The sequence below is a fragment of the Ovis aries genome, chromosome 26 (genome assembly GCF_016772045.2).
Source record: "Ovis aries strain OAR_USU_Benz2616 breed Rambouillet chromosome 26, ARS-UI_Ramb_v3.0, whole genome shotgun sequence".
NCBI classification, from domain to species: domain Eukaryota; kingdom Metazoa; phylum Chordata; class Mammalia; order Artiodactyla; family Bovidae; genus Ovis; species Ovis aries.
In genome coordinates this window covers 31,910,998-31,930,948 of record NC_056079.1, presented here as the reverse complement: position 1 = coordinate 31,930,948, position 19,951 = coordinate 31,910,998, and the positions used below count along the sequence as shown (strand labels likewise).

Here is a 19,951-nt window from a genome sequence, read left to right as displayed (position 1 = left end):
CTTTGGTGAATGGTTCTGATTCTGGAAAATCCTAGGTCTGGCTGAAATTATTCTACCTAGACATACATGCACCTTCCCCCACCCCAACACATCTTTATTCCCAGATCCTTGCCCCAAATCCTTTTTGAAGATGGAGGCCCAAGGAAACTAGTTCTTGTAAAACCGTTTCCTTATTTTTCTACCCTGTCGAGTCTGCGCCTCCATCACGCCCACCCCGAGCCTTGGGGCTGGCACCTCCAAGGCTGGCTCCTCATCAGACAGACTTGTTCCCACAAAGGCCCAGAACCTGAGACTTAAATTGGATTTGCCTGTGGCTTTGCGCTCTCTGCATCTTCCCTCCTTTGTTTTTGATTTATCGTTTTAATCAGTTGTAGTCAATCATTCCCTCTCTGTCTTGCTTCACCATAAACACAACCGTTTGCCAAAAAAATTATGACTGTATTAAATGATTTTATGACAGTAAACTGCAGATTGTACAGTGTAAACACAGGTGTTGCTCAAACCCCACACCCTCCAGCTCTGCCCAGACCGGCACGGGTGCCGTGGAAGGAGGGCGCCTTCGGGGCCGTGAGAAAGGAGCCGTCCCGGGGAGTCTGGGGACAGCAGGTCGTGCGGTTCAATGCTTTGCCATAGAGGTGAAGAGACAAAGGTCTGGGAGGAGAAGCCGCTGGTCTCAGGTGGCGCAGAAGCCCGATGACTGAACCAGGTGAGATCTGAAGTCGACGGGCGTCTACGATCCCTTCCGGGACGCCTCGTCTCCCTCCTCTCCTTCCCCAGGTTCATTTTCGGCTCATTTCACTGTAGCACCAATGCTCGTGGCAGACATGGGAAGATGTGAGCGCTGTAACTTGTCTGAGGCTGTGTATATATATACATATATACGTGGGTTTCCCAGGTGGTACAGTGGTAAAAAACCTGCCTGTCAATGCAGGAGATGTAAGGGACACGGGTTTGATCCCTGGGTTGGGAAGATACCCTGTAGAAGGAAATGGCAACCCACTCCAGTATTCTTGCCTGAGAAATCCCATGGACAGAGGAGCCTGGCGGGCTAGAGTTACGCAGGGTTGGACGTGACTTAGTGACTGAGAGTGCACACGCACACATATACATGCACACACGTGTGTATACACCCTGGGCCTTAATCTTAGTGCGCCATTGGAGTGGAAGTGGATCTCAGGACCGTCGGCAGGGACGTCTTCCTGCCTCCCATCCTCGCAGGGGAGTGATGGAGAGTCTGATGCTCTGGGGATGGCTGCCTCCTGTCCTGAGAACAGGAATGGGGGGACAGACCCGAGAAAAAGAGGCTTTTCCCAGGCTTGAGGCTGTGGGGATGCCGCCCAGCCCAGCACGCTGCTCAGAGATGAGAGCTTTTCCCTGTGATGGCCTGGCTGCTCTGGAAGCCTTGGGAAGCCTGAGAGTCCAGAGTAGCTCACCCCAGAGCCCTCGGGGCATGGGGTTGAGTTTCTTTTGATACAGGTACAGAAGAAGGAAGAATAAGAACGAGTTTGGAGGCTACTTTCCCCAGGGGAATTACCCTCTGTGACTTTCATCTCTAACCATGAGAAAGGCATTTTCCAAACAGGTAATTTATCAGATGGAGGAGTGGATTCCAAAGGCAGGACAGTTTGGGACAACTCAGGGATGATGTCATGGCCCCACTGGGACATTTCATAGCCTAAGCTTTCGGGGCCCTCTGGGAATCAGCGCACGTGTGTGCACACACACACGCAGGCCATGTATGGTATAGATTCATATGCAGCTTCGTCTGCACACTGGGTGTTTCTCCTCCTTCCTGTTTGTTTCTTGGTTTTCGCTCACCTGGGCCTCTGCAGGAAACAGATCCAATATTTACCAAGCAGCTCCAAAGGTTACGTTTGCTTCCCAAAGTTTTTATTCCTCCTTCGTTTGGGTAAGTTTCAGCTCCCAAGAGAAGCTGTTTTTTGCTGAGCCTGGGCTGCACGAGTGAGGCAGGAACACAGGCCCATCTGGTGAAGACTGGAACATAAATAGCCCCCTTTAAAAATAAATCTCCGCTTTTAACTCTGTAGATAAAAATATCTGAATAAAGGACAATTCTTAATCTCCACCTTCTCCCCTGCTCGACTGGAGCGTTTCTAAGAGGAGTTTTTCCCCTTCTCCTTTTACAGGTTTCATTTTGGCTTTGATTCTAGCGACTTTACTGACAGATTACTTCATTTTAACTATATGGCTTTTCTGTCTAGCGGGAGGCATATTTCTAAGTATCATATTTATCAAAAGAGCTCTGCAAAACAAGGGCCAGAATTACTCTTTTGATGGTTCCCCTTCTAACTACAACCACAATAAATTTTGTAAGAAAGAATGCTCAACTGGGGACCTTTTATGTTAAAGCCGAGAACCGGGGTTCAGACATTGTCACTTTCAAACCTCTATCCATCGGGCTGGTTCCCCCTCCTCCTCTCCCCTCCCCAGGCAGAGATCTCACATCTGGTCTCACTTGCACGGCTGGTCCTGGGCTCCCCGGGGCTCCATATTTTTCCCCCTATAACTTTAAATCAGAGGAGCATTTCAGTAAATCACAGGGAACACTTATTTATTGGACATAGTTTTGGGTCTCTTAAAGCATGGAAAATAAATTTAATGGAGCATTCGGAGCACTTCTCCAATCTTTTGAGGGATTACTTGGGGAATTTGTCAACTGCGCCAAGCCCGGCAGCTTGATCCAGAGAGATGGTGGGGGTTGGGGGGAATGATGGGAGGATCTTCTCCCAGGGCCCAGGTGGGTCCTAAATCATCCCCGAGAAAGATGAGTACAAAGGGGCCTGGTTGCCAGCCAGGTGGAGGGGGCAGCGTCACCGTTTAGTTAATAAACTATCATTTCAGCTGGAGGGTGACTTTAATCTGAATTATATTTTGCTTTTGTCATCCACTCTCGCCAGGTAATTTATGGATGACCACGGCACGCTTCTTAATCTCAGCGAAGGAGGGAGTCGAAGATGGGGCGGGGGGAAGGAGCAAAGGAAGACTGTGGACTCCAAGAAGGGAGGGTGCAGCTCTGGGAGACTTGGAGGCGACCTTGAGGAGCCTGGAAGAGCAGGCCAGTGTGGGATGGGGCCGGAGAGGTTAGGGTCCCTCGCTCTCAGCTCTCAGACCTGGAAAGAGCCTTACCTAGTGGAGTGTCACATTCCTGGGACATGCTGCATGCGTTTTGGGACTGAGGGGTTTGAGTTTGGGAATGGCTTGGCCTGGGGAGTTACAGTAAATATACAGTTCAGTTCAGTTCATTCACTCAGTCATGTCCGACTCTTTGTGACCCCATGAACCGCAGCACGCCAGGCCTCCCTGTCCATCACCAACTGCCAGAGTCCACCCAAACCCATGTCCATTGAGTTGGTGATGCCATCCAGCCATCTCATTCTCTGTTGTCCCCTTCTCCTCCTGCCCTCAATCTTTCCCAGCATCAGGGTCTTTTCAAATGAGTCAGCTCTTCTCATCAGGTGGCCAAAGTACTGGAGTTTCAGCTTCAACATCAGTCCCTCCATTGAACACCTAGGACTGATCTCCTTTAGCATGGAGTGGTTGGATCTTCTTGCAGTCCAAGGGACTCTCAAGATACACAGTGAATAAAGTTTCATCCCAAGAGCATATACGCAATTCCAATTTGTTCAAAAAGTCCCACAAAGTTAGCCTAGGTACCCAACTAGCACAATCGGCTGTATACTGCTGCTTTGATGTCTGCTTCCGAATATCTAGGGCTTGAAATAAACCTACTATACTACTGTACTCTGTGCAGTAAAGTGCACAAAAGCACAGCCACTTGTAGTGGAGGAACGCACGAGACAGTGTGTGCCAACCACATGGATTAACTTACATGACTGGACCCGTGAATGCACATTGGCATCTTTGAAAGTTTGCAGCTTGAAGGTTCGTGTGCAGGGGACTTGCTGTAGCAAAAGGTGAGGGCTTGATTGTGGAGTCTGACTTTCCCAGGATGGATGGGAACTGATGAAACTGAGGAATGGGTGGAGGAGGCTCTTCCTGGGAAAGGCTGTCTCTAGCTGGGTGGGTGAGTTTCACTTGGTGCCCTTGAGTGGGAAATACAGATAGGGCTGGGGGCTGAGAATGCAGACAGTCAGGAGGAGGCGTTTCAGGGCTTTTAGGAATCTGGAGCCTGGAGTTCAGGGCAGAAGGGCGCTTCTTTAGGAGAGGAAGATGGAAGGGGGGTGTGGCGGGAACCCCCAGAAGGATGTGCCCTCTTCAGATGGGAGCTGCTGGAGGCCCAAAGCGCAGCTCGCGAGGGCAGATAGGCCCTGTGTTTGGAGGCAGAGTGACAGTGACATCGTGTCATTATCAGCATTGGCTGCAGCAACAACACGCCCTCCCCTCCCACCCCCTTACACTGGATGCTGGGTCCTTGCCTTTTGCCTTGTGCTCATCTCAGTCTCTGTTAAGAGGGAAGGGGCTAGAGCTCTTATTTTTAGGCTTGGATAGGTAAAGTGAGGCATAATAAGGAGCAAAGGTTGGTGGAGATGCTCAGGTCACAGGGCGCAGCCCCTTTCCAACTTTCATGCCCTCAGGGTCCCTAGGTGATGGAGAGAATTCTGTTCCAGAAGCCAGTTTCTTTTGACGTTTCTGTGCTGTCTTGCCGCTAGTGGTGAACAACCTGCCTGCCAATGCAAGGAGACACGAGATGAGAGTTTGATCCCTGGGCCGGGAAGATCCCCTGGAGGAAAGCATGGTAACCTACTCCAGGACTCTTGCCTGGACAATCCCACGACAGAGGAGCCTGGGGGGGGGGGGGCTACAGTCCATGGGGTCACAAAGAGTTGGACATGACTGAATCAAGTTAGCACACAAGCACACATGCTGTCTTGAGGAGCGAGCTTTTCTCTGGAATTTCCCATCCTTGCTAGTTCTTTCTATCCTGAGATGGTCTCCCTCTTCGTTGTTTCTTTGTTCTTTGCCTTTTCAGCTTCGCAGACCAGCCCTGGTCTGAGACAGCAGATGGGGCTGGGGGCTGAGAGCACGCACTCATGGCAGAGGAGGAGAGTGGGGGGCTGCAGGAACACAGGACGGGTGGTGTCCCTATCCTCCCGGAGGCACAGGCTAAGGGGCAGGTGGACCCTGCTGCAGTTGTGTGTCTGTCCACACTCAAAGCCGAGCACCAGCTGGGATCACAGCCGTCTGGGGGTACACTAGATGGCTCCTTAGGTGTGAGGATGAAGTTTACAAAATTACTGGATGGGGGCTTCACCAGTTAGCAGGGATCTAAGCCTTGATCTTCATGTGACCCTCCCAGCTTTGAGTGTACTTTCTCCTCGACTGATGGAGATCTTCTGGGGCTCCAGCCAGTGTTCTGCCTGGCTTCCCCTCCCTTCTCCCCATCTCTAAGCTCTCTCCCCTCACAGCCTCCGGAACACACCAGGCTCCAGTTTACCTTCTCTCTGTGCTTTCTGTGGCCCTTCTCTTCTCGTCCATCAGTCTGTTCTGCACATGCTTCAAGGTCCAGATCAAGTTTTATTTTCTCCTGGTACATATCTCTGACTGATTTACTCTCTCTGACTGGTCTCCAGTGGCCACTGCATTCTGCAGCATAAAATTAAACAGGCAACCTAACTGTTCATTGACAGAGGAATGGATAAAGAAGATGTGTGTGTATATATATGCGATGGAATATTACTCAACCACCAAAAAGAACAGAACAATGCCATTTGAACTGGCATGAATGAACTTAGAGATTGTTTTACGGAGGGAAGTAAGTCAGACAGAGAAAGACAAATATTATATGTTATGGATTATATGTGTAATCTAAAAATATGACTCCAGTGACTATTTACAAAACAGAAATAAAGTCATCAATGTAGGAAAAAAGTTATGGTTAGCAAGGGGAAAGGGGGAAGGATAGGTTGGGAGATTGGGATTGCCACCTACCTACGACTTTATATAAAACAGATGGCTAATAATCGCAGACTGTATGACACAGGGAACTCTACTCAGTACTCCACTCCACGCAGTGGCCTATATGGGAAAGGAATCTAAAGGTATGTGTATTCATACAACTGGTTCACTTAGCTGTACAGCAGAAACTAACACAACATTTAAATCAACTATACCCCAACAAAAATTAATTTAAAAAACTGCTATTGCCTGGAAAATATAGTTTGCTTTGAAGAACTTAGAAAGAAAATACTGTTTCAGTTTTACCCCATTTGATTCACTGTTTCTCTGAACTGTCCCATCTCCTCCCTGATAAGTGAGGGGTTTAGATGGGTGATCTCTAAGGTTCTTGACAGCTATGACATTCTGCCAAGGATTCTAGATCTGTTTCTCTAGTCTCCTCATCTGCAGTGACAACCTCTTTTGCTCACCCTGACTCCCGCAATAGTCGAGCCTAGTGTGGACTCTGAGTGGACAGTCCCTAAATTCTTTTGTTTTCCTGGCCTTTTAGTGTCCTTTTTCCTACCGACAATGGAAGGCATGAGGCATAGCCCAGATGCCCTGGAAAGCCTGGCCCAAAGAGACGTTGTTCCATAATTTATGGATATGGTAAAAATTGCTGTGATGTCTTAACTCAATGTCCTCTGTGGCAGAAAATTTTCTGATACCCTGGGGACTCTGCCCAGCATAGAGAGACGTCATTTTTAAAGGGGGTCAGGGAGCACTCCCTGCCCACTTAAAAAAAAAATGTTCAACTTGGTTAAGATCTTGGCTTGGACACTTACCACCCACAAGACTGGGGCAAATCACGTGGCTTGTGTGAGGCTGGGTTGCTCACCCCTACAATGGCCACTGCCCCGCTGTGGGAATAAAAAGACGCGATGTGTGAAAACATTCTGTAAATTGTGAAGCTAATAGCCCTAGGTGCGAAGTGGCCGACGAGGCCTGGCGTGTGGTTACTTCACATGTCATCATAAAAAAGTCAAAAATCAAACAGAAAAACACAACCTAAAAAGAAAGTAGCGAGGGGTTTATTTTCTCTCTCTCTCTTTCACTCTGGGACAAAAGAACAACTTCTGTCCTCTTGTTAACACTCTGCAGACGCTCCCCCTTCCCTACCCCTGGCCATGCCCTCCCCACAAAAGAAAAGAGTGAAAGAAATTAAAAGAAAGTCCAGGAGTAAGAAGGAATATCCTGGTATATTCTGAAAGTTGACTCTGGGAAGAGAGGAAAATATGAGCAAACAAAAGCTGTCACTCATTGGCAAGCCACTTCCTCTGGGGAATCGTTACTGGGAAGAAAAACTAAAGATCTGAATGTTGCCTGGAGCTGTGCGGAGCCCAGGGCTCAGGCTGGTAGAACAAGGCCCTCCGGATGGAGGCTTCCGGCTTGTTCTGGGGGTTTTAGTGGCTCCGAGGAGTTGTGTTGTTGGTTAAGAGTCTGCCTGCTGCCTGCTGCGGGGTCACTGTGCCCCATTGCTCAGCACCCCAGCAGATCTCATGAATGGCCTTGTATGGTGGGGCCAGGCCTCGCCAGAGGCATCAGTGCAAGCCTCCACCCTTAGCTTGTGTGATACACGCATGCCTCTCTCTCCTTCCCCTGCCCCCAAATCCACTCTCTTTCCATATCCATCCACCTTGCCTGTCAATATCCTCCCCACCAATCAGACATCAGGGCCCCCTCCACCCCCAAAGCTGACAACTGGGGCTCCAACCTTCTAGAAACCTGTTTGTGAGCACACAGACAAAGGCCTCCCCCTCACCCACCCCACCTCAACACACCATCACGACTTTCCAAGATGGGTGATTGAGTTTTTCCCCTGTTCTGCTTGATATTTCTGCCAAAGCAAGAAAAATCCTCGTTGAAGTCTAGCAGGAAATCCAATAAAAATTCTTCAAAAGATGGGCTTGACATTGAAAAACAGCAAAATTATAAAATAGGCTTTAGAAAAGAGAGTGGAGAGTTATTATATCTGGCACCAAGCGAAAGCCCCGAGACCCCGTCCAAATGAGCCATCACAGACTGAAAGTGTTTAGCTTCCCGTTGATTAAATATGGAGAAGGACCCAGGGCTGCCAAGCCTCGGGGATCCAGAGTTTGTTTTCAGTCAGAATGTGTTTTCAGTCAATGGAAAAAATGGTCGGCCCGCGCTGGGCTGTGTAACCAAGAAGCCCCAGGTTTGGGCTGAAAAATGGCTGTGAAGCAGAAAACCATGAGGGCAGTTAATCATCCCTCCAGACCCTTGTAATTTAGCTCAGCGACTCACTCCACTTGAAAAGCTCCCCCGACTTCCTTTCTTTCTTCTTCTCTCAGTTCATTTCGCTCAAGGGGGAATAGATGAGCCCTACTGAGGCTCGTCTCTCTCTCTGCGTTTCAGCTGTTAAAACTCCTTACCCCCAAGGCACCACCACCCACCCCTTCATGCCCCCCCACCCGCTGCTCTGAACACCCTGGGGTGTAAGAACAGTCGGAGGAGGCCATTCACATGGATGGAGATGGGGTTCCTTCAGGGAAATCTCTTTGTCCCAGGAGCTCCCTGGAATGGGGAGCCTGGAAAAATCGCTTCCTTCCCCACTGCCTTTCCAAGAAAGGCTCTTTTTCAGAGGTGCTGGCTGACGTTCTTGAAACAGGGTGATCTTACTCCACGCTTGTCCTTTTCTCTTTTCCTGGGTTCTCATCTGCCCCAGTGCATTTCAGTGCAGTGGAAAGCATAGGATATGGCGTGAGCGCATGCTCAGCTGTGTCCGACTCGTTGCAACTACAGGGACTGTAGCCTGTCAGGCTCCTCTGTCCGTGGGATTCTCCAGGCAAGAATACTGGAGTGGGTTGCATGCTCTCCTCAAGGGGAATCTTCCCCACCCAGGGATGGAACCTGAGTCTCCTGCATTGCAGGCAGATTTTTTACCATCGGGCCACCGGGGAAGCCCATATAGGATATTACTTGGCTGTTAAAAAAGAGTGAAAGAATGCCATTTGCAGAAACATGAATGGGCCTAAAGATGATCATCCTAAGTGAAATAGGTCAGATAGAGAAAGGCAAATATATAACATCACATTTATGTGGAATCTTAAAAATGATACAAATGAACTTGTTCGTAAAACACAAATAAACTCACAGACATAGAAAACAAACTTATGCTTATTAAAGGGGAACAGGGAGGGAAAGGATAGTTTAGGAGTTTGGGATTAACAGATACACACTATTGTGTCTAAAACAGATAAACAACAAGGACTTACCATATAGTATAGGGAACTATACTCAGTATCTTGTAATAACCTATAATAACTGGAAAAGAATCTGAAAAAGAAGAGATACTATACTTGTATATGTATAACTGAATCACTTTGCTGTACGCCTGACTAACACAATATTGTAAATGAACTGTCAACAAAAAAATTTTAAAAGCTCAAGTATAGGAAGTCTGGTTTTGGCTGTCATGAAGGCCCCATCAGTGAGGATCTGGGAGAGAGAGAGAAAGTGAAGGACTTTTGTCTTGCGGAGCTGGAGTCTGAGGTGCCAAACCTCCATCCTTGTCAAATGCAAACACCTATCGACTTCTGCGCTTTATGTTTTACACTTGGTGAGTAGCCTCAAGGGAGCAGTAAGGCTGGAGAGTTTCCGATCCTCTTCCTTGCACTCCCAGAGCTATCACTGGCCCTGTGGCTTTCATCAGTTCATCTCTCCAATAACTGCTACCCATGGATCCCCCTGCATGGAAATCTGTGAGAAATCGCAGGGCATGGGCTCAGCAGAGGCTTCATTTAGTCTTCTGGTTGTTTCAAAGTGGTGGTGGACCCATCTCTAAGCCTCTTGAGGTCTTTCAGCCAGGCACCCAAACTCACTAACAGGAAGTCGCCTCAACCAAATATATTCTTTTGAGGGCTAGACACATAAACTTGAGACAGTAAGTAAATGAATGGCTTGGAAATGGTGCTATGAGAAACGCTCGGTGGTTTCACGCAGGCAGATTCTTTCGCGAGAACGGCAAATTTGCGGCGGCCCGACGGGGAGGATGTGAGCCTGGGCAGCAAATGGCCCGGATGACCGAGAGGAAGGAGGAGGAGACAGGTCTACGGGGTTAGGTTGTCCCAGAGAGCCAGCCTGAGGCTTTCTGGGCAGGGAGAAGGTTAAGTGAAGAGTCGTGGATGGGACGTGGGGTGTGTGTGTGTGTGTGTGTGTGTGTGTGATCATTCTGGGGATGGAGATCAAGGAGATTATGTTACAAGAGGGAGAAGGTGGACAGAACAGTCCATTTGTCCTTACGTCCAACCTTCTGCCTCCACATTCATCTAATTCCCCCCTCTCCCCCGTGGGCATCACTTACTGAGGAATTACAGTAGGCCAGCCTGGGGCCCAGAGGCCTTGTGTATTACCTCAAGTTACCCTTCCACTGGCTTGCTGGGCCACACCTTCTCTTCCTTCTTCATAATCAGGAATCTGAGATTTGGAGTCTGGGAGAACACAAAGCTTGAACGTGGCAGAGTTGGGATTTGAACCCTGGTCCGTCTAGCTTCACGCCCTGAACCCACAAAGGCAGGCTGTTGGAGGCAGTGATTCCCCGGGCTGGATGCTCGGAGAGAACCCAGTGGGGTCCACATCAAAGATTCCACTTCACAAGGGGAAGAAAGCCAGCAGGCCCCGTCAGGTCAGATGGAGAGCCTGCATTTCAAAAGCCGTGGAGGCTGCTGAGGGCCTCATGGGCGGCGGCAAGCCCAGGTTGGAAGGGTCAGTGGCGGGTCACTGTCACCATCAATCACCTGCAAGCCCTTTGTCCTCTGGGGTCAGCAGGAGGGGCGGGAGCTGGGCACCAAGCAGAGCAGGTGAACCAGTGGAATGTAAAGGCCTCTGCTGGGGGCAGGAGATGTGAAGGGGCATTGAGAATTTCAAGGGGAATCGTCATGCTCTGGGGACTACCCTGGTGGGAGTGGGAGAAAACGTCTGTTCTGGGTCCCGGAACCCTGCAGATAAACAGCATTCCAAGAACAAGTGAGTTCATCCCAGTGCTGAGTCACTAGCAAGACTGGTTATCCATTTACATACCTGTTCATCCATTCCAAAAGCCTCCTAGACCCACATCACCACAGTTCCAGAAGTTACCAAGACACACATTATTATGCTTGCATTCAGGGAAACCTACAGATGTGAAAAATACATACATGAAGCATATAATATTGAATAATGGCACATAGTAAATGGGGCTTCCCAGGCAATTCAGTGGTAAAGAATTTGCCTGCCAATACAGGAGATGCGGGTTTAATCCCTGGTTCGGGAAAATCCCCTGGAGGAGGAAATGGCAACCCACTCCAATATTCTTGCACGGACAGAGGAGCCTGGTGGACTCTTGTCCATGGTGTCGCAAAGAGTTGGACACAGCTGAGTGAGCACGCACACACACACACACACACACACACACACACACACACACACACAGAGTAAATATATATACCCAAGCCAACTTCCTTTGATAGAACTTTGCTTTACTGTTACTACATTTTTTTTCACAATTTCAAGTTTTGTGGCCACCCTGCACTGAGCTAGTCCATCAGTGCCATTTTTCCAACAACATTTGGCTCATTTCATGTCTCTGTGTCATATTTTGGTAATTCTTACAATATTTCCAATTTTTCATTCCTTATATATGTAAGTGATCTTTGACGGTGCTACTATGACTCGCTGAAGGCTCAGAGGATGGGTAATGTTTCTTAGGAATCAAGTATTTTTTAATTAAGGGATGTGTATTCTTTTCTTAGACGTAATGCAGTAGTCATGTATGGATGTGAGAGCTGGATAATTCAAAAGGCTGAGCGATGAAGAACGGATGCGTTAGAACTGTGGTGTTGGGGAAGACTCTTGAGAGTCCCTTAGACTGCAAGGAGATCCAACCAGTCCATACTAAAGGAAATCAGTCCTGAATATTCACTAGAAGGACTGATGCTGAACTTGAAACTCCAATACTTTGGCCACGTGATGCAAAGAATTGACTCATTTGAAAAGACCTTGATGCTGGGGAAGATTGAAGGCGGGAGGAGAAGGGGACGACAGCAGATGAGATGGTTGGATGCCATCCCCAACTACATGGACATGAGTTTGAGTAAACTCCAGGAGTTGGTGATGGACAGGGAGGCCTGGCGTGCTTTAGTCCATGGAGTTGCAAAGAGTCAGACATGACTGAACAACTCAACAACCAGTGCTATTGCACACTTATTTGACTACTGTAGAGTGTGAATGTAACTTTTATATGCACTGGGGAATCAAACAGTTCCTGTGACCAGTTTTATTGCAGTTTTACTTTATTGCATCAGTCTGGAACGGAACCTGCAGCATCTCAGGTCTGCCTGTGTATATGTGCCATGTGGCAGACACAATTGTAAGGACGTGCATGCATCAGAGGGTCTCTTAACTGTGGCTAAATGGGGTCAGAGCTCCTGTCATCCCCACTTTTCCTACGAAGAGACGGAGTGAAGTAGGAAAGTGAAGTAACTTGCCTGTGTGGCCAGTGAGAGGTGGGGCCAGGAAGCAGCTGCAGGCTATCGGGATCCACGGCGGCTCCCAGCGGGAGTGGCCCACTGTCTATGGCACAGGGGTGGTGGTGGTGGTGGTGATGCCTTCAAAACCAGGATCGGGAGCTAAGTGAGCAGGCAAGACTCAGAGGTCAGGGTGGCAGGGCAGGGCCCTGAGGGCAGGAAGCTCTGGGGAGAGAGTGTACTTGGGCAGGTTTTGGGATAGGACCTTTAGGAGCAGAGACTAGGGTCAGGGGGGGGGACCCAATCCTGAGATTTGCTGGGCAGAGGGTGAGTTGACTGAAGAGCCTGGTGGTCAACAGGGGACAGTTATCCGTTATATATATATATACAGATTCCCTCTTTTTTAGGTTTCCTTCCCATGTAAGTCACACAGAACGCAGAGTAGAGTTCCCTGTGTTATGCAGTGGGTTCTCATTGGTTATGTATTTTATACACGTGTGCTGCTTGCTAAGTTGCTTCAGTCGTGTCCGACTCTTCACGACCCCATGGACTGTAGCCCGCCAGGCTCCTCTGTCCATGGGATTCTCCAGGCAAGAATACTGGAGCGGATGGCCGTTTCCTCCTCCAGGGAATCTTCCTGACCCAGGGATGGAACCCACGTCTCTTAGCCTCCTGCACTGGCAGGCGGGTTCTTTACCACTAGCGCCACTTACAGTACCGTATATATGTCAACCCCAGTCTCCCAATTCATTCTGTCCCTCTCTTTCCCCCTTGGCATCCATATTTTTGTTCTCTGCATCTGTGTCTCTGTTTTTGCTTTGCAGATAAGTTCATCTGTACCCTTATTCTAGATTCCATATATAAGGAATACTGTACGATATTTGTGATTCACTTTGCTGTAGAGAAGAAACTAACACATCATTATAAGGCAACTATACTCAAATTATAGAGAAGGAAATGGCAACCCACTCCAATATTCTTGCCCAAAGAATCCCACGGACAGAGGTGCCTGGTGGGCTATATAGTCCATAGGATCATGAAGAGTTAGACATAACTGAGCAACTAACACAAACTCAAATTAAATTAAAAAAAGAAAAGAGTACAGGCCAGTGGGCAGGCTGTGGGCAGGTGGTCTTGAACGCTTGAACTCTGACCTGTCTCCTCTGAGGAGGTGGCATTCTCTGAAGCACATGGAGACTACAGCTGGCCCAGCATAAAGGACACGGTCCTGGGAGATCGCGATTCCAGCCCTGACTGTGCCTCTAGGTGTCTGACTCCAGGTCACTCAGATGAATTATCATCTGTCTGCATTCCAGCTATCTCATTTTATAAATGAAAGGCTTATGCTGGGTGCATCCCTCTGGCTTTAAAGTTGGTGGTAAAACCAGAAGCATCTAGCTGGGCTTTTGAGGAGGACGGGGCCTGGAGGGTGGGAAAGAAACTGGAGGCAGATGGAGAACTTGGAACTGGAGGCTGTAGAAGAGGTTATCTTATGGACCTCCTCTTCCCTGCCCTGTTTGACAAGTGGAGAAACTGAGGCCCAGGAAGATAAGCGGTTCTCAAGCCGCATAGCTCATCACTGTGCAGCTGACAAGGCCATCCAGTCCCTGGCCCTTAGAGACTCGTCTCTCCCTTTGGGAGGGTTCTTCCGGGGAGCTTGGCTTGGAGCAGGGTGGGGGGACAGGGAGGCTCGGCCTAGGGGTGCCGTCCCCCTTCATTCCAGGCCCATTTGTCAGCGCTGGCTGGACGGCCATCCCCCAAGGGGCCTAGCTCAAACAGTTCTCAACTCCCCGGTTCCAGGCCTTTCTCTGCCTGGAAAAGCCCCGACTCTTTGCGGAAACTCTTAGACCATCATCTGTCAGAGGTCAGAGGTCAGTGCAGGCTGTGGGCTGAGGCCGTCAGAGTAAGGGAATTTGAAGGGCCAGCATGGAGGTGTGTTCCCCAGGGCCTGGGTGCCCCTCCGCTTCTTGGGGCCTGGGAGCTGCCACAGGGTGGGGCAGGGTGGGCGGTGAGGCTGTGGGGGCAGCGCTGAGCCTCCGACATTTGAGTGAAGCCCCCTCCCGGGTTCTTCTTAGCACTCCATGTCAAAAGAGTCTGGTAAAAGTTAACAGGCCTCCCTGCCTTGAGCAGATCAGAGGCACCCCGGGGGTCAGGGAGAGGTCACTGAAACCTGCTTGATGGCAATCCCTGGAGCTGACCCCTCCCCTAATGCAGAACCTGGGGCTCCTGCCAAGGAGCTGGGCCCGAGCCCTCCTTTGTCTGAAGGTCCCTTGGATCATGTCCGAGGCCTTCCTTATAGGGGCCCCCTTTCTGTGACCCCTTCCCAAGCCCTGGGCCCAACTGTGTATGTGTGTGTGGGGGCGGTGGGCAGTGCAGGGGAGCAGGGAGCAGGGTGATCTGTGGATGAGATGCCAGACTGATCTGGGCCTGGCCAGGTGTGACCCTGGTCCCTGACCCCTGGTAGCCCAGAGAGGGAGGAGGTGAGGCTTGAGGGGTGGAGAGAGGCTGTTGGCTAACATTTACCAGGGTCTTTGAAGACGTAAATGCTTCCCCAGGCCCTGATGGGATGGATGAGGTCAGAGTTCACAGGCATGGTTGCCTGCTTCTCCCAGTGAGCTGGAAATCTTGTAGGCAGATGGGTTAGGGTCCCCTGTGATGGGACTCTCCCCAGGGCGTCTGCTCTTTCTGGAGCTTTTGGAGATCAGACTTAGTGGCTTGGAGGCCTCTGAGTGAGGGATCTGATGGGAGCTGTCTTTTTCAAAAGCCTGCATTTCTCTTGGGTGTGCTTTCCGGGGTATATTTGGCCCCACTAAGATCAGTCACTGGACAACCTGGGAGAGAGAGACTCATCTCCTGCCTATTCCTATCCTTCTTTATTCTACAAACACTAGATTGCCTGAAGTTTCCTGTTCACACCATGCTCCTTCACACCTGGGGCTCCTCCATGCTAGTCGCTCTACAGGCATTCCCTTCTTCACCTTCCCGCTCAGGACTAACCCTATGCACCATCCTGTATCGCCTCCTCCAGGAAGCCTTCCTGGAATGGAATCTGCCCCTCTGCTTGATTCTCCTGTAGGACCAAATCAACTAATACTTATGTGATATGTACTAGGCCCTGTTCTATTGGGAATCCATCAGTGCACGAAACAGACAAAAATCCTTCCTTTAAAGAACTTACATTCTAGAGGGCAATAAGAGCAGTGACATTACCCTATTTAAAATGCCTTACATGTACTAATAAATTTAATCCTCAGCACATCCCTATGAGTTGGGACAATTATCCACATTTCACATTTGAGATTACACTGCTGATAATGGGCACTTTTAATTGAACTATCCTGATGATAGCCCAATGAGAGATGTGATTTCCTTCATTTTTCAGATGAGGAAACCAAGACTTAGAGGGATTAAGTATTTGATCCAAGGTCATTTTGTCAGTAAGGAGCACCATGAGTTTGAGCAAACTCTGGGAGATAGTGGTCCTTGGGGATCGCAGAGTTGGACACGACTTAGTGACTAAGCAATAACAACAAGCATCCTAAGTGGGGTGAGTCTAAGCCTGCCAAGGACCATATTGCTTCCCTCTCATAACAGGACTCTGTGTCTGTTTTGAAGCCATTTCTCTTTCTATTAAATGATCTGCTCATCTTATCATTCTGGGCGCTCCCCCGAGGCAGTGACCTTGGCTTATGCTCTGTATCCTTTGACCTCTCATTGTGTTGGGCACTGAATGGGCTTCTAACAAATACTTGTCTATGACTTGATTGACACCTATATGTGGGTGGAGATGAGAATAAAGCAGCTAATATTTATTGCACATACTGTGTGCTGGATTCTGCCTTGGTTTTTGTTAAGCATGAGCTCTTTTGGTCCTTTCAAAGTTCTACGAATTATGTCACTACTCAGAAGCTGGCAGTTAGGATGTGCTGACGATAGGACTCCAGTCACAACTTTCTCTAACTCCAAAATTCCGTGTTCCTTCCTCAGCACCACAGGAAGCTGATCAGAGTACAGATGGCCACTGTGAAGGAGCCCAGGCCTCTTACCTGTTGCTTTTCTATCCCCACTTGGCTGGGAGGCAGACAGGAATTAAGACGGGCCTTTGAAGCTAGGGGTCGCATCCTCCTTAGGCTGCAAGGCATCTGGAGAAATTGAGTCTTCGATTCCAAGATTATTCCTACCCGATGAAATATTTGAAGTAGTTGAAGGGAGTGACCAGACACACCAAAGGTGTTCAGTGAATTTTTACTGCTCATTGTGGAATCATTTTCTGTTCCAGAGAGACAGCCAGATTCCGACTAAGCCTGCAGACCCTCAGGGTGTTTTTGCCTTTGGAGGAGGAGGATTACGGCAGAATAGACTTCAGTCCTTAGGTCTGCAGCAGAAATGGGAGAGTTCTATTATATGTGTGTTTGGTTCCTTTGTTCTGACATCTTTTTTTTTTTTTTTTCCCTTTCCCAATTAGGAGGGAAATCTTCTGATTCATCTGCCCACAGGGCTTAGCAGACTGGCCAACTGGATGTATGTATGGGGAGAGAAGGTCACACTGCAGAGCAGGGGACCAGACCCCCAGCTTTTCATTCATTCTTGCCAGCAGGACCCATTTGCTTCTAGAACCCCCTCCCCCACAGTAGACAGGCATGTTAGACATCCCCCGCCCCACCCCCGTCTTGGTTAATCCCTTATTTTACTTGACTAAGAGTCAAAATGCAGGACTGCACCCAAACGAACTAAGCTTGCTTAAATCACTGGCAGGTAATCTGATAGATGTTGGCCGGCGCCCACTTTGGGAATTAGGCAAAGCCTGAGCCGTGGAGACGGAGGGAAACAAGCTTGAGTAAGTGGTAAGAAGGTGGCCTCATTTCACCCAGAGACAGCTCCGGCCCCTGCCCCACACCTCAGACTGGAAGCCTGGTGTGGGTTGACCTTTCTCTCTCAGCCTCTTCCTCAGAAAGGCAGGACCAATGGACCCTTGGTCCCAGCTCTGACTCACCTGGGGTTGGAGTACCCGACTCCTGCGTGTCTACAACTTTAACTCTTCCAGCCCTGGTCTTATTTCCCAGAGCCCACCTGGGGAAGAACCAGTGAATGTCATTGGCTATGCTCACTTGTTTGCTGAGCTAACCCAGAAAGGACAAGGGTTTTTCCGCAGATGGGCGTGGTGTCCTACAGATGAGTGTTTTATGGGCACGTGCAGAATCTGACCGGTTATGGAAGGCAGTGCCCAACTGCCAAGAGGCCAGTTGCAAGAGAGAAACTTCTAGGTCCTTTCATCATGGTGAGGATTGTTAGCACTCACTTCAGATAAGCAGAACAAACAGGCCTTGGCCAAATTGGGAACTGGTTCTGCCCCCTTTCTTTGCTTTTCTAAGTCATCAAAGCCAAGTTCCTAAAGCCTGACTGTCTCACGGTCCTTTCTGATGGCTTCATTGTTTTGTTTATTGTGCTTATGACAAGTGCTAACAGACCGCTTTCAAACTGTGTTGATATTTCGGTTGTTTTTGAATGGCCCTTCTGTTTTCCTGCATCTGGACAGCATTAGAGGCTGACCCCAGGGAGCCACTGGGTTCCTATAAAAGTGTACCAGGTCCCTCTTGCAGAAAACAACCGCCATGGCAAGATCAGACACCCCATCTGGACAGGAACAAATACCCAAAATGAGCAGAATTAGGAGGTAGTATTTAGCAGCCAGGGAAGACGGGCCCAGGCTGGGAAGGGGCCAACAGGCATTGCCAGCTGGACTGTGGGTGTTCCTTCTGTCCATGGACATATTGTGATCTTCCCACGGGAGGACGCTCCCTAGCAGAGGGCCTGGCACACAGCGATGCCACCAAACTCTGGTCATCGAAAGTCTCCTTCTCTGTCTTCTTCACTCAGGCTGCCTGGTCAACACCAGGAGAGTGTCCAAATAAGGAGTTCCCAGGGACTGGGCAAGGAACAAGAGCTGGAAGACGAAGAACAGCATGGGGTCTGGGAGGACCAGAAGAGGCAGGGCAGCCTGCCCCACAGCTCCTACCCACTTCCCTCTACAGCTCTCTTGGGGCATCTTTGGTTTTCATGCTCTTTTCCTTCTGACTTCTGCTCTGTCCCCAACCCCAGACTGTGCCACAGGCTGTGCTAGAACCAGCTTCCTCCAGGGTGAGAGAATCTTGGGGCACAGACCAGGCTCAGAGGAAGTGAGTGACACACACAGTCTCACTTGATAAGTTCAGCACAAACTCAAAGTCGTTTCTTCAAGGTCGTCTGTGGTTTCCTTCTTTCGAGCTGGCTGAGGCTTTTCTGTAGCCCACATGCTTTAGCAGCTTGTACATGGTTCTCTCTTGCTGGGTTTCAGGAGCGGCAAAGTCCCATTCTGACTGCCCTCCAGGTAGCCATGTGGCTTGATGTCTGAAGCCCGTGGAGCTTGAATTCAGAGTCAAATGGATCAAGATCGAGGGGATGGCAGGGAGCTTTGGTGCCTCAGAGCTGCAGTGGTGAGCATCTGGGCAGGTCAGATGGGGGAAAATATTCAAGCTACTGTTAATCCTCAGAACCACGGGAGGCTCATAGACCCACGGTCAGTGTGCTCACGCCTGTGGATGTGTTGGGTGGGTTGGGGGCTGTATGATGACTGTCTCCACCCACCAGGCCTCAAAGTTCTCGATGTCTTCAGGGTTGCACTCCTTGGCATTTCCTTCTAGGCACATACTGTCTGGTCAAAAATTCCCATTTAAATAGCCTCTCCTGCCCTGGATCTTTTTCCTTTAATTTTTAGCATCCTGAGAATTGTATATGTCACAGCACTTATTTTGGCTGGTCTGGGATGCCCGATCAAGCGCTCAGTGGTGCCATTTTCTTTCCCCAGGACTGGAACTGCATTGGCCCTTGGGCTTCCTTGGTGACTCAGACAGTAAACAATCAGCCTGAAATGCAGGAGACTTGGCTTCGATCCCTGATTTGGGATGATACCCTGGAGGGGGAAATGGCAACCTGCCCCTGAAATTCTTGCCTGGAGAATTCCACGGACCGAGGAGCCTGGCAGGCTATAGTCCATGGACTTGCAGAGAGTTGGACATGACTGAGTGACCAACATTTGGATCTGACAAGGAGACAAAGAGAGGCTCTGGATCCAGGGCCTGGAACAGGCTGGACTGATTGGCCGCTGAGAAGCTGAACATGCCTGCCATAAAGGTATGGACATTCTATTGGAAAACTTCCTGTTTTCCAATGAGGTTTTCTGGATAGGCTTGATAGAGAGTGGTGGTCTTCCGTCTGATATCCCAGGTGTGTGAGTGCGAGTGTGTGAATGCTTGTCATTTTGAAAAATTTCAGACTTTATATAGTGGTTTCTTTTCTCAGCAGGGTCTCTGCTTGTGTGAAACTTTCATTTGACAGCTTTGGCTGTTAATTCATCACAGGCACCACCATCAATAAATATTTATTGGGCTTTCACTGGGCTCAGCATGTTGAAATAAGAATTCTATATTTGACTCAGGGGGAACCAATAGCAGTTGGGGGTAGGTTTGGGGAGGCAGGGGGACCGGGAGAAACACTCATTGCCATTTCTGACAACCCTGAGGTTTGGTGACTTT

At 49.3% G+C, this 19,951-nt stretch overlaps 1 long non-coding RNA gene across 4 annotated transcripts in view; it reads left to right on the top strand.

Moving 5' to 3' along the window:
- Positions 1 to 525: 525 nt before the first annotated feature.
- Positions 526 to 19,951, top strand: part of LOC121818057 (uncharacterized) — a 173,487-nt gene continuing 154,061 nt past the window's right edge. For 3 of the 4 annotated variants that reach the window (XR_009598638.1, XR_006058162.2, XR_009598637.1), the window contains exons 1-2: positions 526 to 706; positions 19,225 to 19,550. This is a non-coding gene — a long non-coding RNA (uncharacterized LOC121818057). Of the gene's footprint in view, positions 707 to 18,661; positions 18,854 to 19,224; positions 19,551 to 19,951 lie in introns of those variants that run through there. The other variant, XR_009598639.1, reaches the window with a different exon arrangement.